At 46.1% G+C, this 13,385-nt stretch overlaps 1 protein-coding gene across 1 annotated transcript in view; it reads left to right on the top strand.

The window, feature by feature from the left end:
- The window catches only part of LOC110535871 (nuclear receptor subfamily 6 group A member 1-A), a 76,351-nt gene that overhangs the window by 23,092 nt on the left and 39,874 nt on the right, over window positions 1-13,385 (top strand). The window lies entirely within an intron of this gene.

Raw genomic sequence — 13,385 nt, 5'->3', positions numbered from 1 at the left:
CTCCCTTTGTGTGTCTTTCCCCCTCTCTCCCTCTCCCCTCATCTCTACCCAGTGATGACGACAGGCCGGGCCCGGCAGTGCTGCCAAGCGCTTTCATTCACACCTGATTAGATCACAGTGACCTCGATAACATCACTCTGCTCCACGCCCTGCGCCACACTGGGACACAAGCCTTTTGTTTGGGATGAGAAAATACTGTGTCTGCACAAATTGACGCTAAATTAGATGGAGGGGATATTAATGTAGAAATGTCTCAAGATGTGAGAGGGGAGAATGTGCACGTTACAGAATAGGTGGATATAATATTAATTATAATATTACTGTAATTGTACAATATTTCTTGTCATTTCAAGTGGAATGTGTACATGTAGGTATGTTATAAAGGACCGAGGTGGAAATATTGATTCATGGAGCCGGTGACGGCTGAAAATGACTGTCTTTCAATGTTTTTACATTTAGTCAGAGTAGAGGAGAGTTTGGGAGCCATGGCTGTGTGTTCGCGCGTGTGTGTGTAGGTGTGTGTTTAGGACACAGGACTGACATCAGTGCCATCTGAGACAACCCTACATCCCGATGACGATGAAAGCTATTTCAGCACAGTGGTTTTATGAGCATGATTGCATCATTCTATTTTCAGTAACCTACATTAACATATTGGGCGATTCCAAGGTGGCATGGCCCCGCAAATATTTTTGGTATCACAGATTATTCTGCCAATTTTCACATAGAAACCTCATTTGGAGGAAGGATATTACATACATACATTTGTATCACAAGTTGTTTTTGAGAAAATCATGATTAAAGTGGCCATTTTAGGGCCTTTTTAGACTTACTGTATACATGCCTCGTGGTACATGGTACAGACAACATTGTGGTGTCATAATACTCTTTATAGTGTGTTCTAAAATATGGATTATGTCTATATTCTGATTTTTTTTTTCAATTATTCAACATTAGAGTGCCCATTTTGATTTTGATTATTGTTTGGACATATTGTTTGAAACAATATACTCTTCAAACACATCACATTTCCAGAGTGGGCTCTCTGCTATTTTTAAAGAAGTTATCCATTTTATACATAGAAATGTACATTATTGTTACGCTCGTCGTCGGATGATAAATGACCGGACCAAGGTGCAGCGTGGTAGGCGTACATTCTCTCTTCATTTGAAAACGTAACACTTGGAAAAAACAAATAAACACAAACCAAATGTAAAGCTAGTCATGCATAAAGCAACAAACAAAGACAAGATCCCACAAAACCCAAAAGGAAACTGACAACTCATATCTGATTCCCAATCAGAGGCAACGATAGACAGCTGCCTCCGATTGGGAATCAAACACACCAACATAGAAACAGAAAACCTAGAATGCCCACCCTAATACAACCTGACCTAACCAAAAATGGAGAAATAAAAAGACTAAGGTCAGGGCGTGACAGTACCCCCCCCCCAAAGGTGCGGACTCCGGCCGCAGAACCTGACTCTATAGGGGAGGTTCCGGGTGGGCATCTATCCTCGGTGGCGGCTCCGGTTCGGAACGTAGCTCCCGCTCCGCACACTGATTCCTCCACCTCTGTGGAACCGGACCGTGGATCGTCGCCGGAGACTCCGGACCGTGAATCGTTGCCGTAGGAACCGACCGTTGCTGGAGGCTCTGGACTGCCGACCGTTGCTGGAGGCTCTGGACTGCCGACCGTTGCTGGAGGCTCTGGACTGCCGACCGTTGCTGGAGGCTCTGGACTGCCGACCGTTGCTGGAGGCTCTGGACTGCCGACCGTTGCTGGAGGCTCTGGACTGCCGACCGTTGCTGGAGGCTCTGGACTGCCGACCGTTGCTGGAGGCTCTGGACTGCCGACCGTTGCTGGAGGCTCTGGACTGCCGACCGTTGCTGGAGGCTCTGGACTGCCGACCGTTGCTGGAGGCTCTGGACTGCCGACCGTTGCTGGAGGCTCTGGACTGCCGACCGTTGCTGGAGGCTCTGGACTGCCGACCGTTGCTGGAGGCTCTGGACTGCCGACCGTTGCTGGAGGCTCCTGAGTGGGGACCGTCGCTGGAGGCTCCTGAGTGGGGACCGTCGCTGGAGGCTCCTGAGTGGGGACCGTCGCTGGAGGCTCCGGGCCGTGGATCATCACTACAGGCTCCGGGCCGTGGATCATCACTACAGGCTCCGGGCCGTGGATCTTCACTACAGGCTCCGGGCCGTGGATCTTCACTACAGGCTCCGGGCCGTGGATCTTCACTACAGGCTCCGGGCCGTGGATCATCACTACAGGCTCCGGGCCGTGGATCTTCACTACAGGCTCCGGGCCGTGGATCATCACTGGAGGCTTCATACGTGGAGCCAGAACAGGTCTCACCGGAGTGAGGAGACGTACTGGAAGCCTGGTACATGGAGCTACCACAACACGTCCTGGCTGGATACCCACTTTAGCTCGGTGAGTGTGGAGAGCTGGCACAGGACGCACTGGGCTAAGAAGGCGCACTGGAGGCATAATGCGTAGAGCCAGCGCGGGATATACTGGGCCGTGGAGGCGCACTGGAGACCAGGAGCGCTGAGCCGGCACAATCCGTCCTGGCTGAATGCCCACTCTAGCACGGCAAATGCGGGGAGCTTGCACAGAGCGCACCAGGCTGTGGATGCGCACTGAAGGCACGGTGCGCAGAACCAGAAAACGTGGCACTTGAACCGTGACCAACTCCTCATTGTATTTCCGCCTGTTTCCACGGCAGGCTCTCATGCCCTTCCTTTACCTCCTCCAATGTCCATGATGTCCTCCACTCCGGGGCACGCTGCTTGGTCCGTGGGTGGTGGGATCTTCTGATACGCTCGTCGGAGGAGGATAAATGACCGGACCAAGGTGCAGCGTGGTAGGCTTGCTAAAGTCAGGGCGTGACAATTCTAGGTCATTAACCAATCACAGCCCTCCTGTAGGATTGCACATTCAGCAAATCACCAGCAAAGGGACTTCCCTTTGAATCCATTTTCACATTCACTGTGTGGCGGTGCTCGTGTGGTTTCCAGGTGTTTTATTCCATTCCATTTGCTCCGTTCCAGCCATTATTATGAGCCGTCCTCCCCTCAGCAGCCTCCACTGGTGTCATGTACGGTTCACGGACCATTGGGTCTTACAGGAGGCTCGTATATGTCTAAAAAGTACCTAAAATGGACACTTTCAACATGATTTTCCCACTAATGGTTTGTGTTACAAACGTAAAAAGCATATCAAACATCCTTCCTTCCAGTGAAGTTGCTTTGTGACGATTTGCCAGAACATTCGGAGATACCAAAAATATTTTTGGCCCATGCTGGTATGGAATCGGACGATATTTTCATCTACATGGATATAACTGCATCTCTGTTTGCTATCCATGCTATTTATCAATGTTTCTCTTATATCTTCCTCTGATGAGCTAGTGTGATTTCCACATGTTCAGAGAACCTCTGGTACAGAGCTGAGGCATGGGGGCCGATGGGGAGGGGAGGGGGAGCACGTCATGCAGCTGTGCCTCTGATGACAGGCCTGTCCTCGACCTGCCCTCCATCAGACTAAACACAGACCTGGACAGGCTCTCTGTGCTGCCTGGCCCTAGCTGTTTACTGCCACACGCCATCCTACAGCTCACACGGAACCTACGGTATAGTACAAAAACACGCTATCGTGAGCACGCGCACACACACGCTCGCACTCACACTCGCGCACACACACAAACACACACATAGGGACAATACCAGTATCACTAATTTTTTAAAATCCATTTAAAAAATGTAAACACAAATCAGACCAGGCTGACTATTAGGTTAAAAACCTGCTGTATGTAAAATATTGTGTGCTTTGGGTTCGAGCCCAGGCTCCTTTGCAGCCGTCTGCGACCGGAGGCCCATGGGGCGGCGCACAATTGGTCCAGAGTCGTCCGGGTTAGGGTTTGGGTTTGGGGGGTTTGGCCGGCAGGGATATCCTTGTCTCATCACGCACTAGCGACTACTGTGGCGGGCCGGGCACAGTGCACACTGACCAGGTCGCCAGGTGTACGGTGTTTCCTTCGACACATTGGTGCTCCTGGCTTCTGGGTTGGATGTGTGTTGTGTCAAGAAGCAGTGCGGCTTGGTTGGGTTGTGTTTCGGAGGACGCGTGGCTCTCGACCTTCACCTCTCCGAGTCCGTGCGGGAGTTGCAGCGATGAGACAAGACTGTAATTGGATACCACGAAATTGGGGAGATAAAAGGGGGTTAAAAATATATATATTGTGTGCTTTAGCTTGGAAAATAAATACATGTAACTCTGGAAGACGACATGATGATGTTTGCTTCCGACATTAGGGCTGTTTTCCTAAAGAAGTTTCCTTGCCACGATACTAACGAGTATCGCAACACTGGTAGTAGTCACTTTAATAACTCTACCTACATGTACATACATGTACTACCTCAATTACCTGGACTAACCGGTGACCCCACACATTGACTCTGTACAGGTACCCTCTGTATATAGTCTCGCTATTGTTATTTTACTGCTGCTCTTTAATTACTTGTTCCTTTTATTTCTTATTTGTATTTTTAAACTGCATTGTTGGTTAGGGGCTTGTAAGCAAGCATTTCACTGTTGTATTCGGCGCATGTGACTAATAACATTTGATTTGATTTAATTTAGTATCGTCCCGGCCCTATACACAGACACACACACAAACACTTCCAATGAACACACACACACAAACACACAGTCTCATGTTTTATGGGGATGCTCTGTTCATCATGTCTTCTTTGATACATCAAAGCATTTTTTTTGTGGGTGTGGATGTGGGGATATGGGTTAGAGAGTGCTGCTGGATCACACATTGCCCATGTTGCATCACACTGAGTTGTGTGTTTCAGGGAAAGGTGCAGTGCCTCCTGTTGAGGTTCAAATAGTGGACGTGTCCTCTGTGTATTCATTGGCCATCTGAATGGATGGTCCCAGCAGGGTTTTGTGACCGCAGCAGATCTGAGAGAGTCATGCCTGCCCTTTCTGGGCCACGGGGAAACTAGGTCACTGGGCTGTCAGTTGTGGTAGTGCATGCATGTGCGCGCGCGTGTGTGTGTTTAATGTTGTAAAATAGGGCTTTTACATAAGAGTGGGATGTGTTCAACAGATATGCAGTACCACTGTTGCAGAGATTCTCTCACACTGCAGTACAACGAGATAGACAGAGACTTGGTTGAGATCCCTAACAACGTCAGAAAGGCAGGCTCTTATTATCATAGTCAGTGTGCAGCGTGTAGAGAGAGTGGAGGAGATTAGATGCTTCTGGCCTTTTGAAGTACATTTCCCAGTCATTGTGTGATGGCAAACTCCATCATGTATTTGAGGCAGCACTGATAAGGGGCATCTGTTATAATTGCAGTGGCATTAAAAACCCTCGTGAGAAATAATATAAAACTATCTCCTCTCCTTGTTTAAATGAAAACGTTTCCCTCATTTCCAGTAAGTGTCATTACTGTGTGTTATTGTAAATCCAAAGAGGCCGGCATAACAATGAGCACATAGTTATAGGAATGCATTTCCAAATACCCTATATATACAAAAGTATGTGGACACCCCTTCAAATGAGTGGATTTGGCTATTTCAGCCACACCCGTTGCTGACAGGTGTGTAAAATTGAACACACAGCCATGCAATCTTCATAGACAAACATTGGCAGTAGAATGCTCTTACTGAAGAGCTCAGTGACTTTCAATGTGGCGCCATCATAGGATGCCACCTTTCCAACAAATTTCTGCCCTGCTAGAACTACCCCGGTCAACTGTGCTGTTATTGTGAAGTGGAACGTCTAGGAACAACTATGGCCCGGCCGCAAAGTGGTAGGCCCCACAAGCTCATAGAACGGGACCACCGAGTGATGAAGCGTGTAGCGTGTAAAAATCGTCTTTCCTCGGTTGCAACACTCACTACTGAGTTCCAAACTGCCTCTGGAAACAACTTCAGCACAGGAACCGTTCATCGGAGCTTCATGAAATGGGTTTGGAGCGTTCTCTGGGGTGAAGAATCACGCCTCACCATCTGGCAGTCAGATGAACAAATCTGGGCTTGGCGGTTGCCAGGAGAACACTACCTGCCCCAATGCATAGTGCCAACTGTAGAGTTTGGTGGAGGAGGAACAATGGTCAGGTGCTGTTTTTCATGGTTTAAGCTAGGCCCCTTAGTTCCAGTGAAGGAAATCGTAACACTACAGCATACAATGACATTCTAGACAATTCTGTGCTTCCAACTTTGTTGCAACAGTTTGGGAAAGGCCCTTGCAGAACAGTTTCTTTTTTTTTTTAGATCGGTGTGGAAGAACTTGACTGGCCTGCACAGAACCATGACCTCATCCCTATCGAACACCTTTAGGATGAATTGGAACACCGACTTCGTGCCAGGCCTAATCACCCAACATCAGTGCCCGACCTCACTAATGTTCCTGTGGTTGAATGGAAGCAAGTCCCCACAGCAATGTTCCAACATCTAGTGGAAAGCCTTTTCAGAAGAGTGGAGGCTGTTATAGCAGCAAAGGGGGAACCAACTCCATATTAATGCCCATGATTTTGGAATGAGATGTTCGACGAGGAAGTGTGTACATTTGGTCATGTAGTGTATAACATGTAAAAGTCACAGTCCATAATCTGTCCGTTTTCATAGATCCCTTTTACACTTCAGCAACTATTTCACCAGAGTGGTAAAATAATTGTTGGTGTTTTGAGGGTTTGATGGGATAGTTTTTAATCTAACCCCTTGTTTTGCCTCATTTCTCACTTGTTTGGTAACTATCTTTGAGTCAATTTAGTAATAGTCACTAGCCCTCTCTTGGAATGGGAGTTGAAGGAGAAGACTTGTCTCGGAGGACGTTGATATTAGTGCAGTGATCGACCTTCACAGTGTTAAAAGCGGAGCAGGGCTCAAATTGCAGGGCTGGATGTCGAGGTGGTGCAACCATTTGATCTCCTGTGTTGGTGTGTGCTGCTCGGCTCTTTGAACTTCACTTTGGACTGTTGGCTTCTTATGATTGGCTGGGGTTGGGTGTCAGGATAGGGCTTCTCTATGAGTCCTGGCCTGGTGTGTTCACTCACAGTGGGGTGAACGGGGGCACAGGGAGAGGACCTCCCCCCACCCTCCAGGACCCAACGAGTGAGGTCAGGGTAACTGAACGTCCCCAGGGGCCCGAGGGGAGCACCATGACAGGATGTCCCTGAAGAGCTGTGGTGACAGGCATTTAGCCCTCAGATCCTGTTGCAGGGTGTTGTTGATATGCAACAGAGCAGCGCCAGACCAACCACTGCAGACCTCGGAGGTGTCTGAACATGCCCGGCCTGCCCTAGGACATGTACTCACTCCCCACTCATCCAACCCCTACCATACCTGCCTTACTCTGGCCCCATACCTGCCTTACTCTGGCCCCACACCTGACTTACCCTCGCCCCACACCTGACTTACTCTGGCCCTACACCTGACTTACTCTGGCCCCACACCTGACTTACTCTGGCCCCACACCTGACTTACTCTGGACCCACGCCTGACTTACTCTGGCCCTATTCCTGACTTACTCTGGCCCCACACCTGACTTACTCTTGCCCCACACCCGACTTACTCTGGCCCCACACCCGACTTACTCTGGCCCCACACCCGACTTACTCTGGCCCCACACCCGACTTACTCTGGCCCCACACCAGACTTACTCTGGCACCACACCCGACTTACTCTGGCCCTATACCTGCCTTATTCTGAGCCCATACCTGATCCACAGCATACACACTTAACATCCCTTCTCCAAATGAATATATATACAGTGGGGCAAAAAAGTATTTAGTCAGCCACCAATTGTGCAAGTTCTCCCACTTAAAAAGATGAGAGGCCTGTAATTTTCATCATAGGTACACTTCAACTATGACAGACAAAATGAGAAAAAAAATCCAGAAAATCACATTGTAGGATTTTTTATGAATTTATTTGCAAATTATGGTGGAAATAAGTATTTGGTCAATAACAAAAGTTTATCTCAATACTTTGTTATATACCCTTTGTTGGCAATGACAGAGGTCAAACGTTTTCTGTAAGTCTTCACAAGGTTTTCACACACTGTTGCTGGTATTTTGACCCATTCCTCCATGCAGATCTCCTCTAGAGCATTGATGTTTTGGGGCTGTTGCTGGGCAACACGGACTTACAACTCCCTCCAAAGATTTTCTATGGGGTTGAGATCTAGAGACTGGCTAGGCCACTCCAGGACCTTGAAATGCTTCTTACGAAGCCACTCCTTCGTTGCCCGGGCGGTGTGTTTGGGATCGTTGTCATGCTGGAAGACCCAACCATGTTTCATCTTCAATGCCCTTGCTGATGGAAGGAGGTTTTTGCTCAAAATCTCAAGATACATGGCCCTATTCATTCTTTCCTTTACACGGATCAGTCGTCCTGGTCCCTTTGCAGAAAAACAGCCCCAAAGCATGATGTTTCCACCCCCATGCTTCACAGAAGGTATGGTGTTCTTTGGATGCAACTCAGCATTCTTTGTCCTCCAAACACGACCAAAAAGGTCTATTTTGGTGTCATATGGTCAGATGAAATTCTCCCAATCTTCTTCTGGATCATCCAAATGCTCTCTAGCAAACTTCAGACGGGCCTGGACATGTACTGGCTTAAGCAGGGAGACACGTCTGGCACTGCAGGATTTGAGTCCCTGGCGGCGTAGTCTGTTACTGATGGTAGGCTTTGTTACTTTGGTCGCAGCTCTCTGCAGGTCATTCACTAGGTCCCCCCGTGTGGTTCTGGGATTTTTGCTCACCGTTCTTGTGATCATTTTGACCCCACGGGGTGAGATCTTGCGTGGAGCCCCAGATCGAGGGAGATTATCAGTGGTCTTGTATGTCTTCCATTTCCTAATAATTGCTCCCACAGTTGATTTCTTCAAACCAAGCTGCTTACCTATTGCAGATTCAGTCTTCCCAGCCTGGTGCAGGTCTACAATTTTGTTTCTGGTGTCCTTTGACAGCTCTTTGGTCTTGGCCATAATGGAGTTCGGAGTGTGACTGTTTGAGGTTGTGGACAGGTGTCTTTTATACTGATAACAAGTTCAAACATGTGCCATTAATACAGGTAACTAGTGGAGGACAGAGGAGCCTCTTAAAGAAGAAGTTACAGGTCTCTGAGAGCCAGAAATCTTGCTTGTTTGTAGGTGACCAAATAATTATTTTCCACCATAATTTGCAAATAAATTCATTAAAAATCTTACAATGTGATTTTCTGGATTTTCTTCTCTCATTTTGTCTGTCATAGTTGAAGTGTACCTATGATGAAAATTACAGGCCTCTCTCATCTTTTTAAGTGGGAGAACTTGCACAATTGGTGGCTGACTAAATACTTTTTTGCCCCACTGTATATCTAACAAAGCTGAAAAGAACCAAACCAATATTTTTTACCTCTTCAGCAGCACACATTTAGTCACTGCATGGTTTACATCAGAATGGGAGGAGATATTCTGTCTGGGCTTGCTTCATGTGGTTGAGTCTTCCACTGTGCACATTTAGAGGCCCAAGAAAGGGAAGCCAACCCAACCAATGAAATACACATTCCCTTCACTTTTATGTTTGTAATGAGACGGTTGGTCATTGTGTGAAGTCTTTGTTGGTTCCTGGGGTTATTGTACTGCATTGTGTTACAGAGATCCTCCCCTCATGTAGCCTGTGAATTATTGAGATGGTTTGGGGAAGCCGGGTGGCTCAACATGAAGAGTATATTTTTAGCCTCTAGTCACTAACTGGAGGTCTGAGAAAGAGGTCTTTAGGGGGGACACTCCCTTTTCTCTCTGTTCTCTCTTCCATACTCACCCCCACTCTTTTATTTTCTTCCAACCCTCCCATTCTTTTCCTAGCCCTACTCTCAACTCCTCTGGCTTTCTTTCTTTCTCCCTCTTCTCTTTTCCACATCTTTTTACAACTGTTATTTGTTTCACATGAAATGAAATAAGTAGTGTTCTGATATCAGAAATAGAAATACATCTTGTGATGAATTAGTATACTTCATGGTTCAAGGTTTATATGAAATGTTTCAACACATGGCACGAGGGTGCAGTGAGATGGGTTGGACGATACTTATCTCGTCAATCATCTTGGGAAAAAAACGTATACTTAAAAACCGAAAATGAACCAGTCCCCCGTCGTTAACACAATAGAAAGGTCAAGTGAACCAGTCCCCCGTCGTTAACACAATAGGTCAAATGAACCAGTCCCCCGTCGTTAACACAATAGAAAGGTCAAATGAACCAGTCCCCCGTCGTTAACACAATAGAAAGGTCAAATGAACCAGTCCCCCGTCGTTAACACAATAGAAAGGTCAAATGAACCAGTCCCCCGTCGTTAACACAATAGAAAGGTCAAATGAACCAGTCCCCCGTCGTTAACACAATAGAAAGGTCAAATGAACCAGTCCCCCGTCGTTACCACAATATAAAGGTCAAATGCTTCATTATCTAAATGTTGAAAGTGCGTCGGCTACGGAGAGAAACAAGATGGTGCAGTTTGAGGCAGAGAGCGATGCGGGTGTTAGAGATGGGGGTATGAGCAGGTCCACCTGGGCAGGGGGGATGTTGTGGATGTGTGTGTGCGTCTGTATGTTGTCGTTTGTATAATAATCGTACAAAAAAAACGAATATTTAAAATTTGAGAACCTTGAATCGTCATGGTCGCCTCTCTACTCATGGATACAGAATGTTAGCATCATGAGGAGTCTGCCTATTCTGCCTGTGCCTCTTTGTATGGAAGAGGAGCTGTTGCACTTGCAATGCAAATGTTCACAAGAGGCCATTGGAAAAATTAATTGATGCTTTGATATGCGATAATGGAAGTAGTTAGGAATAATTTATATGACAAATATTTTTTGTGTGTCTTCACCATCCACATAGTCCCACTTCTCTCTCTCTCTCTCTCTCTCTCTCTCTCTCTCTCTCTCTCTCTCTCAGAGAGAGAGAGAGAGAGAGAGAGAGAGAGAGAGAGAGAGAGAGAGAGAGAGAGAGAGAGAGAGAGAGAGAGAGAGAGAGAGAGAGAGAGAGAGAGAGAGAGAGAGAGAGAGAGAGAGAGAGAGAGAGAGAGAGAGAGAGAGAGAGAGAGAGAGAGAGAGAGAGAGAGAGAGAGAGAGAGAGAGAGAGAGAGAGAGAGAGAGAGAGAGAGAGAGAGAGAGAGAGAGAGAGAGAGAGAGAGAGAGAGAGAGAGAGAGAGAGAGAGAGAGAGAGAGAGAGAGAGAGAGAGAGAGAAAACAGGGCCCATTTATAATACAGCTCCTTCCATAATTCATCCATTCCACTCGATACTCCCCCAATACCTTATTTTCCACTTTGATGCAAATTTGTATAAATTCTGTGTCCCACTGACAAAAACAGAATAAACCAAACAAGCACAAAAAAGAGGAGAGAGGAAGTCAGTGCAGTCAGCATTCATTTCCATAGCCCTGTCTCTGTGATTTGATGCTCTGTGACATATTGAGTCTAATTTGTAGCCTAAAGAACTAAACAGCTATGGCCTATTTTGTTGTTCTGTGTTCGGGTGGGTGATGTCACCATTCCTGCCTTTTTAAGGCTGACCTGTCTTCAGTGGTTAGTGTGAGGATGTCAGTACTATTTCTCTGGACCACTAATAGAGGGTTAAGGGGCAGCAAGCCTTAGTAAGGTGGTCAAGCAGAGATCATAGGCTCAGTCATTATAACAGTCATTATAACAGTCTACTATCTCTGCTCAGCATTCCTGCAACATTATTTTGTGGAAATATAATTTGATGTCTGAGAAATTAAGTTTATTGATTGGACACAAATTTGCCCTTATAATTTATAGGATTCATATAATATTCAATAAATAAAAATGTCAAAAGTCACCCACAGATTCCCCACTCCCCACGCCAATTTCAACCCGACAACCAATATACAGTATACGTTCTCTATGTCTGACAAGTAATATGGCGCTGCAGCTTGGAGTATTGTTTCTACATACTATGTAATGTATTCCCAGGGAATTTGGTGATGGTTAATTTCACCAATTCAAATAAATTAGTCAATTAAGTTGTTAGGTTTATGTGTCACGGCTGTTGAAGGAAGAGGACCAAGGTGCAGCGTGGTGAGTGTACATGGTATTTTTATTAGACAAGACGCCGAACAAAACAATAAACACTACAAAACAAACCGTGAAGCTAAAGGCTATGTGCCGTAAACAAAGTCAACTTCCCACAAAGACAGGTGGGAAAAGGGCTACCTAAGTATGGTTCTCAATCAGAGACAACGATAGACAGTTGTCCCTGATTGAGAACCCTACCCAGCCAACACATAGAAATACAAATAATAGAACATAGAATACCCACCCCAAATCACACCCTGACCAAACCAAATAGAGACATAAAAAGGATCTCTAAGGTCAGGCTGTGACATTATGTACCATTATACATCCTGCTATTACCAGGTTCTGACCACTAGATGGTCCTGTTACTGTTACTAGGTGACATTTTTCACCCCTCAATATTAAATGGATAGTTCACCCAAATTACACAATTATATATTGGTTTCCTTACCCTGGAAGCAGTCAATGGACAGCAATCCATGCTTTGGTTTTGTTTACCTTGCCACGGTTTATTTTTTATTACGATTTATTTTTGAATAAAAAGTATAACATACGGAAGCATACAAACGTCCACAACATCACCCCTTCTCACACCCCAATCTCCAGCGCCCGCTACACTCTCCACCACGTGGCCTCAAACCGCACCATTTTGTTTCTCTCCACCTTGCCACTGTTTCAAATGCTGACTTTTTAGCATTTATAGTACAAATCAAATGCAAGTCAATGGTAACAATTTAATCATGTTCAGTGCATTCAGAAAGTATTCAGACCCCTTCACTTTTTCCAAGAAATGTACAGCCGTATTCTAAAATTGATTAAATTAATTGTGTTCCTCATCAATCTACACACAATACCCCATAATGACAAAACAACTGAAAAATCACATTTACATTAGTATTCAGACCCTTTACTCAGTAGTTTGTTGAAGCACCTTTGGCAGCCATCACATCTTCAAGTCTTCTTGGGAATGACAATATGAGCTTGGCACACTTGCATTTAGGGAGTTTGTCCCATTCTTTCTGCAGATCCTCTCAATCTCTGTCAGGTTGGATGGGGAGCTTTGCTGCACAGCTATTTTCAGGTCTCTCCAGAGATGTTAGATCGGGTTCCAGTCTTGGCTCTGGCTGGGCCTCTCAAGGACATTCAAAGACCACTCCAAAGCCACTCCTGCATTGTCTTGGCTATGTGCTTAGGGTTGTTGTCCTGTTGGAAGGGGACTTTTCACCCCAGTTTGAGGTCTTGAGTGCTCTGTAACAGGATTTCATTAAGGATCTCTCTGTACTT

The sequence above is a fragment of the Oncorhynchus mykiss genome, chromosome 11, assembly GCF_057628025.1.
Source record: "Oncorhynchus mykiss isolate SJ-2025 chromosome 11, ASM5762802v1, whole genome shotgun sequence".
Lineage (NCBI taxonomy): Eukaryota > Metazoa > Chordata > Actinopteri > Salmoniformes > Salmonidae > Oncorhynchus > Oncorhynchus mykiss.
The sequence above is the reverse complement of the archived record's forward strand: the minus strand, read 5'-3'. Positions and strand labels throughout refer to the sequence as shown.